Raw genomic sequence first — 21637 nt, 5'->3', positions numbered from 1 at the left:
GATCTGCTCCTCTAAGCTGCTAAACTGGGTGAGATCTCCCTCCTCCCCCCACCTCCTTTTAAAAGGGAGACACTGGGAATTTTGCACAGTGTCAAAAACAAAACAAAAAAAAAGCACTTTGAAGGGAGGTTTTATTACAATGAAAGCCAGAGGGTTTAAAAAGCAAACGTCGACAATACTCAGAGAGAAAAGAGAGATGGAGCGAGATTTTAATATGAAGAGTCAAACGTGAAGAGAGGCAGTGCCTCATTTCAACTCCATGATTATGATTTAATGAGATGCTGGAATAAAAGGACTCGGCTTGTGTTTTGGATGATATATCGAGGCGGCAAAGCTGCTCAGGGCTAGGATTCCGGCTTCTCCTGTGTGGGTGTGCCAGGGTGAGTAGGGAGCCAAAGTAGACAAGCCCTACTTCTCATGCACCTGTACAAGGCAGGACGACGCCACTGGGAGCCAGGGCGAGAGCACAAGTAGCAATTGCACAGATTGCCGAGCCAAAGAGACGTCTTGCTTTGCTGCGTCAGGGAGTTAGAACAGAGTCTTTTCTTTTCCTCTGCAATTGCAGGAACCCACGTAAGCCAAGGTTGCTCAACCTGAGTACTGGAGATAGTTCCAGGCTGAAAGAGGTCAACATCCGAGGCTTTTGGGAGGTAACACATAGGTACATTTATACATACCCTTGAAATTAAGGGGCAAGAGCGGAAGAAGTGGGAGGGGTGTAATGGGGCAGAGATGGGTGGATTTGGTCATGGGGGTGGGACTGGTGGCAACCACGTGTGCTAGATCCTATCCCCCTTCCCAGGCTTGATCTGCCAAAACAAGGCAACATAGACTTGCGCAAGCCACAGAGCTCATGCAAGTCCAAGTTGCCCCATTGTCCACGCTGGGGCTTACCTTAGGACAGGAGGACGAATGTCCCCTTACCCCAGGGACGTCAAACTCATTTCATTGCCTGCTGAGGGTCAGAAGTGACATCATTAAGCAGAAAGTAACCACTTTAAGCAGATGATGGCCAGAAATAATTGCTTTGTTCTCACATTATTACTACACATTATTACTCTCACATTATTAACTCATTAGCTGCAAGTGACAGAAGAGGAAATGTGCAAAGCATGTTCATATTTTCAAAACATGAGCCCAATTCAGGGGCATTGCTGTGGGGCGTCCAGGCCGCAAGGGTGACATGCATAAGGAGGTGAAAACGCTACTGGCCAAAATTTTTAAAATCTTTGTATTTTGGAATAATACCACCGTGTTATATATCAATCGATGCGTAATTTCATCCAGAATGCAATGAAACAAATTGCATTGAAATATCTTTATTCTACCAAAAGTTATAGTCAAGAAACCAGCAGGGGCAGGGCAATGTTACATCACCACACCCACTGCCCAGCGTGTTGCCCTGCCCAGTGGTACATCATGGGCATGGTGTCCAGATACAATGCAGAACAGAAAGCCTATACCTTTAACCATTGAATTTTGCAGGTGCAGCTTTTTAAACCCTTCTATATTGAGCTACACCTGCCAAAATTCCCTCTTCTATATAATGTTTAAAGGCATAGGTACTGTGTCCTCCATTGTATCTGGTCACCCTGATCATGGGGGTGACACGCTGGCCTCACACACCAGGTGACACAAGACCTAGTGACGCCATTGGCCCAATGATCAAGCTGGGAGAGCCCAATTATAACAGGGGCCGGAGAAATTGCTTCAGGGGGCCGCTTTCCGCCTGCGGGCCTTATATTTGACACCCCTGCCTTACACCTCCAGCACAAGCAATCCAGGCATAGGCATGGAAGAAGAACTGGCCAAGAAAGAAGAAGAGGAACTGCCAAGAAAGTTCAACCACTGAGGTTGCATATTTATGAGATCTGAGCAAAAGAGAAGGAGTCACCGAAAAGAGCTTTTTGCATGACATTTAACTTGTTAAGGCATCTGAGTAACTCACATTTTCAACTTCCTACAAGAATAGAAGCATCTTTTATCTCCAGTGAGTCACTTTGCCAGTCGTCCTTTTTTGGTAGCATAGTCCTCAGTTTATTTTGGGATTTATTTTTTTATTTTTTTTTTTCTGGCCAATCTGTGAATACTCTGATCCGAACACTTATGTAAACGCTGAAAATGAGTATTGATGAGTTGTCAAGCTTTGCTCAGTGTGGCTTCAAAGAAGAAAGTTGTTTTTTTTTAAATCTCCATCTTCAAAGGAGACAGGAAATTCAAAATTACATCTTCTGCTTCTAATACACTTTTACTATATCCTCCAGTATTTCAGACTATGCACATTTCTCCTTGGTCCAAGGGCAACTGGCCTGTGCAGTGTCCAGTGCAGGGTTGGTGGTGGATCTGGCGCAACTCGGAGTAAGGGGATTTATTTTCCCTTACCCTGTGTCACGTGGCAGCCACCTCAATGGGCCTACTTGGATCTGCACCAGCTAAATCACTGGTACAGATCTGAGCGGCCTGGTGTAATGCCAGGCTGCTCGGGAGGGGGGGTTAGGATCCAGCCTAAGTGTCGGAGGTCAGTCCCTTCCCCACCAGGACCAGTTCACTTCATCCCTCGGCACAAATCAAACAAGAGTGGCACTATCTCCCTAGTAGATATAGCGGATGCTGGAGCAGGAAAATGGGTTATAACTTTGTCTCACAGCCCAGTCCTAACCGAATTTCCACTGTGTGGTGCAGCTGAGCTGGTATAGTCTCTACCACATCCAGCATAGGGATTCTGGCTGCTGGGGGTCTCCTTGAGGTAAGGGGACTTGACCCTGGGTAAAGTCCCAGCAGCCTCCATGCAAATATGGTCTGCCCCAGGTTCGGCTTTCTTGCTCAGGAGGGGAGAGAGGATATAGTGGAAGCCTCCTAGGCCTGATCTGACCCTCCCCATCCCAAAATTGCTTCCCTGATCCCATTGCATACACTTCGCCCCCTCCAGTGGGTGCTGGCCTTTGACTGGCAATGGAAGATCAGCGCAGGTCTTTCTGCCAGTGACGCGGGGCTCTTACGACACATTTGCAACAGTGCACATGCTCAGTGGTGTCACTAAGAAGGTGTGGGGGTGTGGGCCACGTTGGGAGCATCTCACAACCTGAGTTGTCAGAAGTAGGCCCTGTGATTGTCACAAGGCTGGCCCCAGGCCTATCACAAAAGTGCTGGAACCGGGATGATGTCCAGCAACAGCCCCTAAATGACCTAACATAAGAAGAGCCCTGCTGGATCAGGCCAAAAGCCCATCTAGTCCAGCTTCTTGTATCTCGCAGTGGCCCACCAAATGCCTCAGGGAGCACACAAGACAACAAGAGATCTGCAACCTGGTGCCCTCCCTTGCGTCTGGCATTCTGACATAGCCCATTTCTGAAACCAGGAGGTTGCATCATGGCTTGTAACCCGTGATGAATTTTTCCACCAGAAATTTGTCCAATCCCCTTTTAAAGGCCTGGTGCAATCACTGCATACTGTGGCAAGAAGTTCCACAGATTAACTACACGCTGGGTAAAGAAATATTTTCTTTTGTCTGTCCTAACTCTTCCAACACTCAATTGTAGTGGATGTCCCCTGGTTCTGGTGTTGTGTGAGATTGTAAAGAGCATCTCTCTATCCACTCTATCCTTCCCGTGCATAATTTTGTATGTCTTCTTCTTCTGAGAGAGAGAGAGAGAGAGAGAGAGAGAGCAGTTCCAATAGCCTAAAACTACTTGGCAGCCGTGCCTTCAGTTCTAAAACATACAAAGTGGGCTGTGTTTACCTGTGAGCAGTAAGAGAAATACTCCGCTCAGATACACTACTGTTTAATGGGCTCACATGGACAAACCATGGCATTAAAAAACAAAACACAGTAAGGTGTGAAGCCGGTGCCCTGTCACGTCTTGGCTCAAAAGAAGCCTTCACGTCTCCGTGGAGGCGATGTCGGTAACTCTCCCTCTCTTGCTCGGTTCCAACAGAAGCGGGCAAACTTTGGGGCCTGAGGGCCACATCAGGTCATGGACATGGTAGAAAAGGCCATCATGCATACTGGCTATAATTAGGTTTGTAACTTGGTTTGAAATGGTTCTAAGCAATCAATCAATATATATATATATATATATATATATATATATATATATATATATATATATATATATATATATATATATATATATTTTAACACACAATATATACAGATTTTTAAAAATACTCGTTTTGAATCGGAGAAGTTCATAAGAGGAAGTTTTGTTTTTCTCTTCCCTGTCTTGTTTCTGGCCATTTTTTTTTTAAAAAGAACAGCGCTGCTTCCTGACAGGCCACACATTTGTTCAGACTTAGACGCAATCAACTGTTATCCTGCACATGCCTGATCTCGTCTGATCTGGAAAGCTAAGCAGGGTCAGGCCTGGTTAGTACTTGGATGGGAGACCACCTGGGAATACCTGGTGCTGTAGGCTTATACCATGATCTCGGAAGCTAAGCAGGGTCAGGCCTGGTTAGTACTTGGATGGGAGACCGCCTGGGAATAGCGGGTGCTGTAGGCTTATACCATGATCTCGGAAGCTAAGCAGGGTCAGGCCTGGTTAGTACTTGGATGGGAGACCGCCTGGGAATAGCGGGTGCTGTAGGCTTATACCATGATCTCGGAAGCTAAGCAGGGTCAGGCCTGGTTAGTACTTGGATGGGAGACCGCCTGGGAATATCGGGTGCCCCTAGGCTTATACCATGATCTCAGAAGCTAAGCAGGGTCAGGCCTGGTTAGTACTTGGATGGGAGACCGCCTGGGAATACCGGGTGCTGTAGGCTTATACCATGATCTCGGAAGCTAAGCAGGGTCAGGCCTGGTTAGTACTTGGATGGGAGACCGCCTGGGAATAGCGGGTGCTGTAGGCTTATACCATGATCTCGGAAGCTAAGCAGGGTCAGGCCTGGTTAGTACTTGGATGGGAGACCGCCTGGGAATAGCGGGTGCTGTAGGCTTATACCGTGATCTCGGAAGCTAAGCAGGGTCAGGCCTGGTTAGTACTTGGATGGGAGACCGCCTGGGAATACCGGGTGCTGTAGGCTTATACCATGATCTTGGAAGCTAAGCAGGGTCAGGCCTGGTTAGTACTTGGATGGGAGACCGCCTGGGAATACTGGGTGCTGTAGGCTTATACCATGATCTCGGAAGCTAAGTAGGGTCAGGCCTGGTTATTACTTGGATGGGAGACCGCCTGGGAATACTGGGTGCTGTAGGCTTATACCATGATCTCGGAAGCTAAGCAGGGTCAGGCCTGGTTAGTACTTGGATGGGAGACCGCCTGGGAATACCGGGTGCTGTAGGCTTATACCATAGTCTTTTGAGACTGAAGGTTGCCAACCACCAGACTCAATCCTGATCCGTGTGTGATATCTCGGCTGCTGCATTGGGAGCCACAGCATCGGTCCATGTCCATAGGGGAAGAGTCTGATAGCCCAATCCTTTCCAGCAGGCCGCAGGGCCCACGTTGTATCCAGTGCTGTTTAGGAGCAGACTGAAGGTCTCCTTGGGATAAGGGAACATTTGATCCCTAGCCTGCCCAAAGGAGCTACTCAGTTCTCCACCAGCAAAATTTGGTGGCGCATGTCCAAGAAAAGGGGAAAAGGTTCAAGAGGAGGAATAGAATGCAGCATTAGCTAGCTGGTCCTGTCCCCCTCTCTGGTCTGATCTGCTCCTGCATCCAGCTTCCCATGATCCCATTACACCCCTCCCTTCCCCTGTTCTACCCTTCCTGCACCGCTCAGAGCAGCTCCTGCCTGCTCCATTCGTCACTGCGCTGGATCTGGCTCAGTCAGGATGGCAAATACAGGCACAGCCTACTCGCAGGGTGCCACAAATGTCTTTTCCGACACATTTGTGACACCCTAGTCCAGTGCAGCGGTTGCTGAGCAGGTACTAGGCAAGAAGTGAATTGTATGGTGATCGTGGACACAAGGGGTTACGTCAGTGGTGGAGTATGGGGGGGAGGCAGAAGGGTAGCAGGTTTGGGGAGCCTTTCAGCCTGAGTTTGCCACCACCTCCCTCCAGCCTGTCGTAATAGATGCCGTACCAATCCATTTCTGCCTGTTGAAAGTGAGGGGATAGCTGCTTTGATTCACAGAGGCTGCACCAAAATCAAAAATAAAATAAAACTGGAAGTCCCGCACTTCTGCAATCAAAGAAACAACCGGAGGAGAAGGGCAAAGGGCTGCTCTGTGTTGATTGTGCAGAGAAGCAGTGTCAGACCCAAGGTGCCACTGGGTAATGTTCCAGAATGTCCTGCCCCTGCATGGACGGGCCAGATCCAACTCAGGTCTTACTTTTCCTAGCTTTGCAATCAAGCCTATTGCAGGAAATCCCCGGTTATGAAGAAAGAAAGAAAGAAAGAAAGAAAGAAAGAAAGAAAGAAAGAAAGAAAGAAAGAAAGAAAGAAAGGGGAATACATTCTATTGTATGCTCCCAGGAATTCTAGCGCATGCCATGCGTTTTAATAAAGTCAATGGGGTTCTGCCCGCACGTTTCCCCTCCAAGCCGCCTTGCTGAACAACTGTAAACCTGGGGCTTTCGAGGATGATTAATTTATACGTAATCTGCACAGCAGATATAAGGGCAGCCTAATAATGCAAATCAGATAATTTGTTCCACCTGCCTTGAAAACAAACGTGTTAAGAATCACCTTCCCATTTCATGCAAACAGCAGGAGACAATTATTCTGTGGGGGTGGGGGGGGAACCTTTCCATCCGTTTTCAGTGTTAAGTAAGTAAGCTGTTTCTGTTGCCCTCCTTGTCCTTTGGACAGGTTCTTTTTCAGCGTCTCGACACAAGCGAAACATGACATTTTCACCGACCGTGTCCTACCGAATTGCAAGTTTATGACCTATACCTTGACCACTGAATTTCTTTTTTTGACCTATACCTTTCTAACGTTGTGCCTGCTCTGGGGGAGAGCATCAGAGCCCACAGAGCGGGGTCTCGTTTAATTATAGGTTGTACTTTGATTGGTGCATAATTAACTCCGACTTCCAGCCAGCCACACTAGGAACGAGTTCACCCCGATATGGATCTCCTTGCGACGCGGATGCCTTCCTTGCTTACAGTGGAAACCATTTATAACCAAAACAATTTGTTTAGCTCTAATGTGACTGATCTAAGTGCGGCTCATTAAAACTCCGCTGATAAATTACCTTCATGCCAGGTTGGTGACTTGTAAGGTTCTCCCCCCCCCCCAATCTTTGGATGAGAAGAGCTTGTTGATTATAACAAGAGGTTATCATCGGCTGATTGATATTAGAAGCTCACCAGCCTGCCAACCTGCCAATTATTTACGAATACACCAATGTAAACAAAGCACCAAGTGGCATAGGAGCGCTTCCTCTGGCAAACTGAAAAAACCATCTCAAGAGGTTGTGGAGGCACTAAACTAATTGAGCTGAAGTCCTTTGCGTAAAGATGCTGAAGATTAAAATAGGTTTCGGTCGGTTTCGGTTGTTTTGTTTTTTTAAGACTGGGGTTTTGAAACTGTGTTCCTAGGAACTCTGAAGTTCCTCATTAAGATTACTGGTAATAATAGTTTCACAAAATTTCCCAGAAAGATAGCTTGCACACCTTCCTGTGATCTTCCTCTGCAATGCGTAGCTGCAGGGAAGGGCTGGGAATGCTTTCAGTAGGGTTGCCAACTGGCTTCCTCCAGTGCCATTGACAGTTGTTTATCTGTTGAAATCAGCAGCTGAAGCTCTTCTCGGCATGACGGAGATGAACATTATCACCTGTTCATATCTTCGGCGGGTGTGTTCAAAGCTCTGGAGAGGAACGGGTTCAAATATTGGCTCTAATGGAGTCATCTCCATTTATGGGGGATTCCACAGGCCTGACCAGTGGTCTGCTTGGACTCTAGAAGGCACTCCAAATTCTCTATAATGCACAAATGTTCTTGCGTAATCAAGATGTTTTCTGCGGGAAGAAATTGGGAGGACCCCACTCCCAAAAAGGAGGTACATGCAGGAAGTTGGGCTAGATGGTGCTTCTTATGTTCTTACAGACTAGAAGAGACTGTGAGTACAATCCTAAGTGCTCACTGGGCTGGCACAAGCCCCATAAGGCATGTTTTCACCTCTTTAGGAGTCGGGGTAGCCGGCACAAGGATACACGCTCACCTCCCTGTGCCGTATCTGCACCGAGCAGGAATAAGTTCATGTAGGCCTGGGGAGGTTGGTGCAGGGGGTTGCGGAGGGTGGAAGGGGGGCATTTCAGGGTAGGGGAGGGCAGGCAGTGGACAGGCCGGTGGGCAGATAGGGCCCAGGATGGAGGGGGAACCAGCCTCTGGCACACAGATCCTAATCCTCCTCTCAAGCAGTCCAGGGTTACAAAAGGCTGCTCAGATCTGCGCCAGTGATTTCACGGGAAGCTCCATTGAGGTGGCTGCCGTATGACACGGGGTAAGGGGAAATAAATCCCCTTACTCCACATTGCATGGGATTAACCTCCAACCTTTTGCTGGATATAGTGCAATTCCAGCCTGCACTATATCCACCCCTGGAAAGGGTCAGGTTGCCCATGTATCAAGCACATGAAAAAGTAGAGGAACCTGTCTTTCCTACTCCAGCAACAACCCAGAAAAGGAGGTCAGGCGAAGTTTGCCAACCCCTTTACCAGCCCTGTTCCTGTGCCTTAATTGCAGCCTGATACACTAAGAAGTGAAATCTTTCATGGGGAAGGACACAAAGGGATGGGAAAGCATCACCGGGTTAATATCTGCTTGTCATGCTGGGAACACAGCTAGCGGGGAACTGGCAGGCCCAGGCTAGGCAGCTTAGGGGGTTAACTTAAAAGTAAAAAACTCCTAATCTGTACAATTAATTAGTTTTATTTAAGTAATTACATATCCCCTTTTCTTGTTTTTTTTACACAGCATTCAAGGTGGTTTACACAGGTAGGCTAATCCTAAACAACCATTTTCAATGGGGTTTTTGCACCATTGTTCTAGAACCCTCAAGTTCACCGGATGTTGTCATTCCAAGTGCGGCCATCATCCTGGTTGCGCTCTGCACTTTCAAGCTTCCACAGTGGCCGTGGTTGATGCTCAAGACATCATTGAAATCTAGCTGACTCCTCCGCATTCCACACTATCTTGCAGTGCGCCTTCATGAGGTCTGTGAGCAGTCTCCCACCAGAGGTCTGTGAGTAGTCTCCCATCCAAAGTCAAGACCGCAGATAAACCTGGTTAGCTTCCGTCAGGCAGGCACTGGCAGGACCAACAGACCACACCACCTGCAGTTTTATTAACTTTATTGGGCTACAGCTACCTGTTTCATGTAAAATAGTTCTATAGCAAGACCCAGCATGGAAGTGGCAAGAGAAGCACCATTTCTGTGATCTGAGTAGGAGGCACCAACTTCAAAAACAGAAGTTGGGCAAGATCCTGATTAAGATACAAAGCCAGATCTCAGGTATGCTGAAGACTGAATTGCAAAACAGACCCAGCTCCTTGGCAGAGCATGTGCTGTACTTTGACTGCAGAAGGTCCAGGGACGCATGAATTGTAAGGCTGGGTTGAAGTACGCTTATGATTTTGAACAGGCCACTCCAAGCCACCCTCCTTGAAATCAACGGCACCAGCAGTCATATTTGAGGTCATGGAACCACTGGAAAGCTTCTTACCAGGTCATCATTTTCAAGGTCCTGGATCCTGACCAACTGTCCTGCGGCTCCTTTACATGACCCCCTTTTCATGTGGTGAGCTTCCAAGTTCAGTTTCTCTTTGAATTATGGCATGCTGACTCAAACTTTGATGAGATGAGATCACATGCTAGTACCATTTCTTGGCTCAATCCAATTTTTTTCCCCCAAAGGCTTTCCACAATGTGCTGACATGACCCACAGCCCTTAATTCCAGCTCATCAAGTTCTTCCTTACCATCTGTGGTTGTACTTTATTCTCTGGCTAACGCAGCAAGTTAACATGTTTTCTCATTGGGTCAGTTACGTTGACCTTAGCTTGATGTTGGGCTCCTTTTCATCCATTCAGGCCACTTATAAGTACATAAGAAGAGTCCCGCTGGATCAGGCCAAAGGCCCATCTAGTCCAGCTCCTGGATCTCACAGTGGCCCACCAGATGTTTCAGGGAGCACACAAGACGACAAGAGGCCTGCATCCTTTTGCCACGCTCTTGCATCTGTCATCCTCCTCTGCTGGATCCTCCTCCACCGATCTGTGTCAGGCTGAAAAGCCCAACACAGATGTTCTCAAGACTGTGCCAGCAAAATAGCCTGCGCAGATGTGAGATGCCCCATTGCAGGGCCTGCGCCCTTACTCAGGGGAAGGGAACAAATGTCCCTTCCCCTGAGGAGACCTCCGGCAATTTCCTGACACTCACAGGATACAGGGGTCACCGTTTTGGTGCCACTGCTCCTCCGGGAACTATGGCCATTAGGACTGGGCTGTTAGGTTGATCTTCTCGACCTGATCTTTACCAATCCAGAGGGACAGATGATGGTCAGAAGGAAAGGTTGGCCCTGCCTGTGTGGTTTTGATAGTGCAGACACAGGAAACCGAACCGTAGAGCCGCATCTTCGGACTAGTGTTTGGGCATGTGAAGGAATGCTACCTTCTAGATTCCCCACTATTTGGCACCATAAGCTATCTGCCAAGGTACAGAATGGCACGTTGTTCAGACTGCCTATTTCCACAGCCAAAGTGGTGGGCACTCTGAAAATGCCCATACTACATCGCACCATGTCTCTCCAACAATGCTGCTCCCCTCCTCTATGCAATGATGTTGGGCACTACAGGTTGGTATCCACAGGGGATCCATTGCTGCTGGACCCCCCCCCCCATACCAAACCTGCAGATATTGAGATCCGCGGGAGGACCCTCAGAGTACCTCCAGAAGTGCCTTCCAATCATGTCCAGAGGTGTTCTGTGGTCCACAGAGGTGGGCATGGGCCTCAAAAAGCCCATGGCGAGTAAATTGGAAGTGGCTTTCCCTTGGTATCCATACGATCCCACTGGCAGATGAGTCAAATCCCACTGTAATGCATGGAGTACCAATGGGAAAATATATCCTATGTAGACATGCCGTTCTGCACTCAAATGTACTCAGATGTGAGTCACTTCCACTCTTTCAGCCGGGTACTGTGACAAAGTCCATTCATTTTCTGTGCACATGGCCACAGATTGGACCTCAGCTGAACCTCCTAGAACTCTGTTCCTTTGCGTTAGAAAAGTTGGTACAAATCATTCCAACAATTCCTAGCTGCAGACACAGGAAATCCATCAAACACAAAAGGGATTCCCGCCCCCACCCCCCAACAGAACAGATTACTTGTTCCTTCTCATTTGAAGAGTACATTGGTGGTGCAGTCGGCCCGGCAAAGTTTTCTCTGTGATTATTTACGAGGCAACGTCAGCCGCCCTACAGACATCCTATGAACAGATTTGCCATCTGTTTAAAAGACAGAGAGAACAAGACAGAAAAGAAAAATGAGCTCCATCTGTCTAGGAGAGCTGTGGGGTGGTCATGCTAGAACATTTGGCACGGAGTATGTTTAGAATGAGGTGCTCCGAGTTTGGATTTCTGAAAGCTGTTTCCAACCCCATTTCGCTCCGTATCGCCCTCCCGTTAATGGAACTTGGTGCAGTGCTTTCTTTCCCACAAGTGTGAGCCGGTCATTCTGTGCTCCCAGGAAGCAGCGCGGGAGGTCTTGCTGCAGCTAACGTGGTCTACTCCGATTCCTGTAGGCAGTGCTGGCCTTAGGCGCTTCAGGGCCCAATCGGAAATATTTTGGCCGCCCTCGGAATAGAAAACGTATTAAAATGGCTGCCGCTGCATCCTATAGATGCCAGGCAGTCACTGGTTGCTCCTCGGGGGAAGGATCAAGCCCTGCAATGGGGCTACTCAACTCTGTGCTGGATATTTAGGCAGCTCAGAGTAAAGTAGCTGCGCGTTGGGCCAAGAGGGCCAACGTGGGTGTCCAGATCTGGCAAAGTAAAGCTCTGCCAGTCCCGCCCCTCCCACTCCTTCTGCTGTCCCCATCCCAGAATGCCTTCCCCTGCCCCCACTCACCACTCCACCACCCAGAGCTTGTCTATAGCTCCAGGCAGTGTGCAACGGGCCTTATGGCACATATGTGACATTTGCATGGTGCAGGGCTGGCACTGAGGGTTTGGGATTGGGCCCCAAATCCCCTTACCCTGCCATAAGCTTCCTACTCTGCAATGGATCTCCTTCGACCTGCAGCAGGGATTTTGCTGGTGCAAGTTCAAGGATAAAGACTGTGTTAAGGGATCGTCCCCGGGCATGCAGGTAATTTGCAGGCTGGATAGTATCAGGCCCTGAAGCCTTGGCCTGACTAAGCAGAGCATCATGGGAAAGGCTGATGCAACACCAGGCAGAGGCAGTCTCCTGGTGTGTCACCCCATGTGCCATCAGAGTGACTCAGCACTTTCTAGCTCACTCTGATTGGCTGTAGCAAGTATATACTCCAGCCGGGGCAAGCTGGATCGTGGGTGCCGAAGGCTACGTCAGTGTGATCCGTGAATCGTGTGCTATCTGGACTGTTTGCTGTATATATTGTACATAGTAAAGGGACGTTTGGTGGAGGACATCTGCCGTGTGTCGTCTTTGTTCCCGGGAGTGTCTACGCTCTGGCCTTGAGAGATAGGCAGACTGCGCTGCCGGCCAGATGCTTGCTGCGGAAGCTACCCGCAACAGACTGCTTATCGGTGGAGTGGGGATAGGATCTGGAGCATGCCATCACTGCTGGATCCGCACCATCTCGCAGCCTTCTGGCCCCCATTCCTCAATCACTGCTGTAGCCTTCACCTCTAACCATGAGCTGAACCAAAAAGCCTGGTTTTAACGAGTCTCAGGATGGAGCACAGGGTAGAGGCCAACCAAATCTCAGTGGGAAGTACATGCCACAGAGCAGGTGCAGCCACCAAAAATGGCCCTGCTCCTAGTGAATGCCTGTCACGTCTCTGAGTGCATGGGCACCTGGAACTACCGATGCAATCGGGATGAGTCCTTCTGGCCAGTTCTTTGCACATCTTCCACCTGCCAGGAGAGAAAAAGGGACCAGTAGAGAGTAGAAGGTGGATTAGAGTGTAGTCACTATAGTCTTTACTGCCCCATCCCCACTAGCCATCGGTCTTACTTTTTCAAAAGGAACCAGAGCTGACCAGAAGGAGTAGGGGCAGTAGACATCAAATGTAAGAAGTAGGGTGCAAGGGAGAGAAAGAGGGCCAGCTGAGAGTAGAGGGAGGGAGAAAGAAAGCACACTGGCAGGCAGATGGATGGGTGGGTGCAGCTGATAATGTCATTACTCTGCTGCTGTCAGAGGTAATGGGTTGTCACCCATTGGTGACAATGTACTCAGTGGTTCCCAAACTTCTTACCACCAGGGCCCACTTTTAAAATGACACTGTCGGAACCCACCCAGATTTACCAGCTTAAGGAGATCTAAAAAGAAATACTATTGTATTTTATTTATAAGTAATAATAACCAGAAAAGGCCTTCAAACATTTATCTCCTTAGATTTACACAACCGTGCAAACCGTAGGAGCTCAGGTCCTTGCAAGGCACTTAGCAGCTGCCTTGCAAACTGCAGGAGCTCTGCAGGATAATTAGCAGCTACAGGATCTGATTTTGAATAGCCTCGGGGCTTCTGGCAATTAGTTATCTGATCTTTCCATCACCCATTAGCGGTGCACCAAAAATCAGATCAAGACCCACCAGTGGGTCTTGACCCACAGTTTGGGAACCACTGCTCTAGTTCATTCCCCGACCTCTACACCTCTGGGAAGCAGGTATGCCCAAGGCTATTTGAATGAATGAACACAAAAGTCTACAGTTTCTGTTCTTATGATGTTCACCAAGACTTGAACTAAATTACTATTTATCTATTTTCAAAGTATGCGAAGGGTAAGAATCTTCATTAGACTTGCGCCAGGGTTCATTGAGTGTTCACTCACAAAGTTCATCTATGCCTTTTAGGCCCAACTGAACTATTGTCTAGGATCTTCATTAATATACTGCAAACTTCTGACCCATAATCAGCAAAGCGACTGCATAAACTTTCAACTGAATCAATTAACCCCGAAGGTAAAAAAAAATTGCATTAGGCACTAGCATCTCAGAACAAGCCAACATCTTATGCAAAAGAAAGGCTAACGTAGCACTGTGTGGGGTCTAGATAAGTCCTCAAATCATTATTATTATTATTATTATTATTATTATTATTATTATTATTATTATTAACAGTATTTATATACCGCTTTTCAACTATATGAAATCATTCTATACTGAAAATTATCTGTAAAAACAAATACACATTAAGTGTCCCAGTATCTATAACAATAGATCCATATCTACAGCCTGGCAGAGCTATGTCCCTCCAAATAGTGAATGACTGAGGAAGAAGCTAGACAGGTCAAGCTACCTGCTGAGCTTGTAGGTCCTACCCCTGGTGACTGTACACTCATCACTCACACGGAAAGGGCCCTACCTGCGCATGGCTGTAGATGTATATTTCATACTCATGTCAAATGCTCAGCCACTTGGAGGGACAGGATCAAAGAAAGTCATCTCCTAAGGCAGGGGCGCCCAAACCCTGGCCCTGGGGCCACATGCGGCCCTCGAGGCCTCTCAATGCGGCCCTCAGGGAGCCCCCAGTCTCCAATGAGCCTCTGGCCCTCTGGAAATTTGTTGGAGCCCTCACTGGCCGGATGCAATTGCTCTCAGCGTGAGGGCAACTGTCTGACCTCTCGCGTGAGCTGTGGGATGAGAGCTCCCTCCACTGCTTGCTGTTTCACATCTGTGATGCAGTAGCAGCAGCAAAGGAAAGGCCAGCCTTGCTTTGTGCAAGGCCTTTTATAGGCCTTGAGCTATTGCAAGACCTTCATTCATTCATATAAGTTCATCTTTAATATATTCATTTCTGTAAACTTATGTAAATTTATTCAAATTTTAAATGTAAATTAATTCTTTCTTTCCCCGGCCCCAGACACAGTGTCAGAGAGATGATGTGGCCCTCCTGCCAAAACCTTTGGACACTCCTGTCCTAAGAAATCATTGATGGAGGCAGACAAGCAAACAGACAGGTAGTTCAATGTAGCCTTCGGCTTATAAGAGAATTTGTTACAAACACTTTTACAATGCATTCCTAGGCATGTCTACTCAGAAGTCTCAATCGAGTTTGATGGGACAGCCCAATCCTATCCTTCCTGGTGCCCGGAGGAACAGTGGCACCAAAATGGTGACTGCTGTATACCGCGGGGAAGCTGTCTCCTCAGGGAGGGGACTTGCAATGGGGCTTTTCACAATTGCACTGGCTGTGTTTTGCCTGCCCTGCCCTACAATGGGAGTTCTGATGTCTGTGCTGACTGCGCTTCACCCTCCTGCCCTCCCTCTACCCCAAAATGCTTCCCCCCACCCCAAAGTGCTACACTGCCGACTGGCACATTTACCTTTTTCCAGTCAGCTGCACAGTATCCTCCAACTGGCGTTGGCCCCAGCACCAGTGCTGGGCCCCAGCACCAGTGCACCAGCACCAGTGCACCAAGGGTGCAGTGAATGTGCTTTATGGCATGTTTATTACACCCAGCTACGGCCCTTTAGGATTGGGCCCTTACTCCCAGATAAGTGTGTAGAGGACCTCTGACAGCTTCCCGGCGCCCACAGGATACAACAGTTGTCATTTTGGCCCACTTTTCCTCCGGGTTCCATGGCTTTGGTGAGCCACTGTGAGATCCAGGAAGTTGGACTAGATGGGCCTATGGCCTGATCCAGCGGGGCTGTTCTTCTTACGTTCTTATGGCTGTTAGGATTGGGCTGCCCATGAGGTTAAAGAGAACATTTTTGTGAGTAAAAAGTAAATCCACCTTCAGGGTGGGTTTACCTTTCTTCAAACGATTCCTTCAGCGTACTTGAACAAAAGACCATCGTTTGCCAGAAGACAATAAATTCTGCGTTAATTTGTGCGGCAATTTGTTTTATGATTAAGAAAGGCCCTCATTACGAGCTCATTTGCAAAGAGGAACGAGTGGAAGAACTGTACCGGAATTTTCTCCATCCCATAAACATTATGGATTATTAAATGATCTCTTAATTAAGCGTTATTACTACTAAACTGAGGACTGAAATATATGAACATAAAGCACGGCTCTAAAGCAGAAATGTCTGGATATAACACTTTGGCATGTTGAAACATGGAGCAACTCTCTCCAGTTTTTCATGGTCAATGCTTGAAATTCTGTTTCAGCCGGGTGCTGTAGGCTTATACCATGATCTCGGAAGCTAAGCAGGGTCAGGCCTGGTTAGTACTTGGATGGGAGACCACCTGGGAATACTGGGTGCTGTAGGCTTATACCATGATCTCGGAAGCTAAGCAGAGTCAGGCCTGGTTAATACTTGGATGGGAGACCGCCTGGGAATACTGGGTGCTGTAGGCTTATACCATAGTCTTTCGAGACTGAAGGTTGCCAACCATCTCCCTATACTGAACACTATCTCCTGATCTTGTCTGATCTCAGAAGCTAAGCAGGGTCAGGCCTGGTTAGTACTTGGATGGGAGACCACCTGGGAATAGCGGGTGCTGTAGGCTTATACCATGGTCTTTTGAGACTGAAGGTTGCCAACCAAGGCATGCAAGAAGACTGCATCTAAATACGTGACTTGGGTGCTAGGTGTCTGTGTGGAGAGCAAAGGTCCAGACCAGTAACAAGTCTATTGTCCACAGGCCAGGAAGGCGACACTTTTCATGAGAGCATGTGATCACTACCACCCTTTTATCCATAGAGACTAATGTTCCAAATTTGAACTGAGCCTTCTTTACTCCTTAAATGTGAATGGAGTTTTCATTCACTCCGATCTCCATTTTCCTTTCACCTCCCAGAGGTATCCCTACCACGGATTGCACTTGCTCTTCCATGGACCGTGGCATTCTGGAAGTTCAGGGGTGACTTAATGACATACCATATTTTTCGCTCCATAAGACGCATCTGACCATAAGAAGCACCTGACCATAAGAAGCACCTAGTTTTTAGAGGAGGAAAACTTACTTTTAAAGTAAGCCTGCCCTCCCCCTGTGGCGCCTGCGCAAATGAGGACCTTGCCCCTGGTGCGGACCTTGCCCCCAGTATTTGCTCCATAAGACGCACACAATTTCCCCCCCCCACTTTTTGGGGGGGGAAAAACTGCGTCTTATGGAGCGAAAAATACGGTAATCGTGTTGCCACTGAACTTCTGGGCTTTCACTGGTAAGTAAATATCATTGCCCGTAGTGCAGCTGGATTGTTGAGGCTAAAACTGCTCAGTTTAAAACTGCCCCAACCTTGCATAATTTAGGGTGTTTTTGCTAATTGTGGGGAGGAGCAACAAGTTGTGCTGGGCAATGAAGTCCCAGGCGCTGCCATTGAACATCTTCCACTTTCTGAGATTGCAGCGGGCATCAGCTGCAGATTTCCAAGGCAATGTGCTTTTTCACACACACGCACGCACGCACACACACACACACACACCACACCACACACACACACACACACACACACACACACACACACACACACACCCCTGAACTCTGCATGGGCAGGAGAGTCAGGGGACCGGGTACGAAGGAGGAGAAGGCCTGTGACATCTAATGCTTCTAAAGAAGAGAGAATTTTGGCAGCTGGAGCCTGTCCTGCTGGGTGGAAAAAGCTGCCCTTGCCAAAATTGTGGCATTTGCACATCTGGTAAAGCATCCCTGTCCTTCTTTGTATCAGACATCTGTGCAGTAGAGCTGGTTGGGTTGAAAAAAAACCATAGAGCTGTGTGTTTTTGTTAAAAGTCTGCCTGTCCCATTAAAGTGCTGAATTCAAGAGATTGGCAGCCCTCATCCCAGTCCACCAACAATCCCCAGTCTGTTTTGCCTATGCTGTGCAGGTATTCCGACAGACTTCTTGTAAGCAGTTTTAAGCAATTTTAGCCTCAACTGGATTGCCTGAGCAGTTTTAGCCTCAAGTGGATTGCCTGAGGTCACTAAGGTCTTGTGCGCATTGCTGAGGAGACAGCCATCATGAAAGTGCCATAAAGCACTCTGCGGTAGCCAGACAGAAAGAAGCGCTGGTGCAGAGGACAGGGTGCGGGACCTCTGCACTATTAGTGGAGCCCCCAGGAACTGGAAGCGGTGAGTATGCCGCTGAGTGGCACAACCTCCTGATTTTAGAAATGGTCTATGTCAGATGCAAAGGAGGGCACCAGGATAAGGTCTCTTGTTATCTGGTGTGCTCCCTGGGGCATTTGGTGGGCCGCTGTGAGATACAGGAAGCTGGACTAGATGGGCCTTTGGCCTGCTCCAGTGGGGCTGTTCTTATGTTCTTAACTACAATTCCCAGGAGGCCTTGCAGGTCTCTTGTTATCTGGTGTGCTCCCTGGGGCATTTGGTGGCCCACTGTGAGATACAGGAAGCTGGACTAGATGGGCCTATGGCCTGATGCAGTGGGGCTGTTCTTATGTTCTTAACTACAATTCCCAGAATGCCTTGCAGGTCTCTTGTTATCTGGTGTGCTCCCTGGGGCATTGGTGGGCCCCTGTGAGATACAGGAAGCTGGACTAGATGGGCCTATGGCCTGATGCAGTGGGGCTGTTCTTATGTTCTGGGCACAGGGAGGTGGGGGGAGGTGGGGAGGGGATGCTTCAGGATGGGAAGGGTGGAGAGGAGTGAGATTAGGGCCCAGGAGGGGGGCAGAGACAGCAAAGGGGGCCTCCACCAGAATCTAACCCCCTCCTGGGCCTGAAAGCCCTACATGGGGCTACTCAGTTCCAAGCGAGCAATTGAGCTGGTCCAGACAGATTCCAGTAGCCCCATTGGTCAAGTTGGGGCTCAACATGAAGTAATGGGACCTTCTCTTACCTTGAAAAGACCTTTGGCTGCCTACCTGCCCATGTGGGACATAGCAGCAATTATTTTGGTACTGCCATTATCATGGCACGGGTAGCTCCGTCAGGACTGGGCCGTGAGTTCATGGCAGAAGCCAGATTCAGATCAGGGGAATCCTGATTCACCCTTCAGTTTCGTAGACATTATGATGCACCAGCTCTTGAGATCCAGCAACAAAGGAACTTCCTCTCGGGAGACCCTGACTATGCAGGCTCTCAACTGAATTTGTTTGTTTGTGGCCATCTCTTGGTGCCATCTTCTTCGCAGGTTATTCTTCCTACTTCATGGACAGACTTCTGCAGTGAGAGACCGCATGTGCTGCTCTGTGTTTGAAAATAACTTTTATGCACCAATAAAATATTGAGGTTTGTATTTCATGTAATTATCCATTTTCCACCTGTGCTAGCTTTATGGTAGAATTATAAAAATCATCTCCAAGTTAAGTCCACAGAATTACTTTCAAATAAATGCTTTGATTTTTTTTTTTTTCCCCAAGCTCATATGTCAGACACATTGCCAGCTCTGTTGTAGATGAAAAGATAATTATATCAAAAGCTCAGCCATGGCTTTTTCTTCTGGGTTTTCCTATAAAAAAAGGCAACATTTCAAATTTCTGAAAAGTATTTGGGATGGGAAAAGGCAGGTTTTATCTGTGGCTGTTATCTGAGATGTTTTGAAATGGTATTTTCATGTTCAGGGGTAGTGATGCAGACCTGTGATTAGCAGATACACTACGGAGGTCATAACTTCATGGTAATGCCCACTCATTTATTTATTTATTTATTTATTTTATTCACATTTTTATACCGCCCTTCCTTCAAAGAGCTCAGAGTGGTTTACACAGCTGCTCCTCCCCTCCTTCTTGTCCTCACAACAACCCTGTGAGGTAGGTGAGGCTGAGAGAAAGTGACTGGCCCAAGGTCACCCAGGAAGCTTTGTGGCTGAGGGGAGATTTGAACCTGGATCATCCAGGTCTAAGTCCACCTCCCAAACCACTACACCATCCAAGAGGTTCCTAAGGTTCCAGAATCAATCTAGTGTTGCTGCTCACTCCCGATGGAGCCCAGACCCCCTGGAAAGGAAAAAGGGGAATGGACAATCTCTCAGGCCTTCATCATGTCTGCCATGGGAAGGCAGAAACCAAGAGTACCATTGGGGGCGCTCATTGAGCTTTCCCCCAGGTTCCCCCTCAAAGCTTAGTACCAACTCCATAATTGCACCAGCTTATGATGCAGATCAGTGTTCTTCTATCTGTGAGAGTACCCCATTGGGGTCCTGAAGCCTCATTTGGGGGGTCACGGCAACTTTTCAAAGCCCATGCAAGAGAGGGCTTGGATCCAGTCCAATAATGGTACTGCCTTATCAGAACTGAGTTCTTGGTATAATCCTGCACAGCCTCTTCTTGCTGTCTTGCCCCACAGCTCCTAAGCTTGGCTCTGCTTAGGTTGCTACCTCACAGGGTTGTTGTGAAGAGGTAGGGGGAAATGGGACGGGCGGGAGGTGGGCGTGATGGGGCAGGCAGGGGTGGGCAGATTGGATCCCAAGAGGAGGGCAGGATTGGTGGTAGGTCCCCAGTGCCATTATTTATTTAATAATTTATGGGGAGCCTGGCACCAAAAAGTGTTGAGGACCACAGATGTGGATCATATATTCCATTTCACAGCAGCTGTACAGTCTATGCCACCTGAAGCATATCATTTTTGGGTCAGGCTTGCGCCCTTTATGGAAACCAGCTGAGCATTTCAGAAAGGTGAAACGGAAATGAAATTTACATGCACTTGGACTATTAAAAATTACATCAGGCACACAAACTTTACATACAAACCTCTCCGAAGAGCTAGAGCAGTGTTTCTCAAACTGTGGGTCAGGACCCACTAGGTGAGTCGTGAGCCCATTTCAGGTGGGTCTCCATTCATTTCAATATTTTATTTTTAATCTATTAGACTTGATGCTCCCATGGTATGTGACTGCATTTGGAGAAATGTTACAGACCTCTACTTTGAACAAGCTACTGGCTGGCAACCTTCAGTCTCAAAAGACTATGGTATAAGCCTACAGCACCTGGTACTCTCAGGTGGTCTCCCATCCAAGTACTAACCAGGCCTGACCCTGCTTAGCTTCTGAGATCAGACGAGATCAGGCATGTGCAGGGTTCTTTTATCAGTGATAGTCAATGGGACTTACTCCTGGGTAAGTGTGGGTAGGATTGCAGCCTAGGATTGCTAAAAATTTTACTGCTTGATGATGTCAATGTCATCACTTCCGATGGGTCCTGACAGATTCTCATTCTAAAAAAGTGGGTTCCGGTGTGAAGTGTGTGAGAACCACTGAGCTGGAGAACAAAAATGATTTTATTTCATGTTATGAAGCCTTACTCTGAGCTTTCAGAATGCAAAAAGCAGGAAATTGGTGATTGCCCATTTCAGAGCAATACAGACCAGTGGTCTGTATGCATGATGGTGTCTTATTTGTGCCAAACCCCCTTTGTACCATTCTAGCTGTGTAACGGGGGACATTAGATGGTAGTAAATGTATTGCAGCCTGCTGCAGGGAGGGAGGTGGGAACTGTTCTCCACTGAAGCTCACATGGGCTTGGAAGAATGTATGAGAACCTTGATCCCCCAGGTTCCTTTGATCAGGAAAGTACGTCAGCTGCAGTTCTGGTGGGGAGTGTGTTCCATCAACTCAGTGATGTAGTCTAAGAGCAAATCTGCCTTTGATTTATTTTTACACATTTCCCCCCCCCCCCCCGGATCTCGCTCT

At 48.0% G+C, this 21637-nt stretch overlaps 1 pseudogene; it reads right to left on the bottom strand.

The window, feature by feature from the left end:
* Nucleotides 1-20923: 20923 nt before the first annotated feature.
* LOC136658142 (5S ribosomal RNA) lies at nt 20924-21042 on the bottom strand (annotated as a pseudogene).
* Between the last annotated feature and the right edge of the window lie 595 nt (nt 21043-21637).

This window comes from Tiliqua scincoides, chromosome 7, assembly GCF_035046505.1.
Source record: "Tiliqua scincoides isolate rTilSci1 chromosome 7, rTilSci1.hap2, whole genome shotgun sequence".
In the NCBI taxonomy this organism is placed as follows: domain Eukaryota; kingdom Metazoa; phylum Chordata; class Lepidosauria; order Squamata; family Scincidae; genus Tiliqua; species Tiliqua scincoides.
Note: the sequence above shows the minus strand (reverse complement) of the source record. Positions and strands in the feature narration are given on the sequence as shown.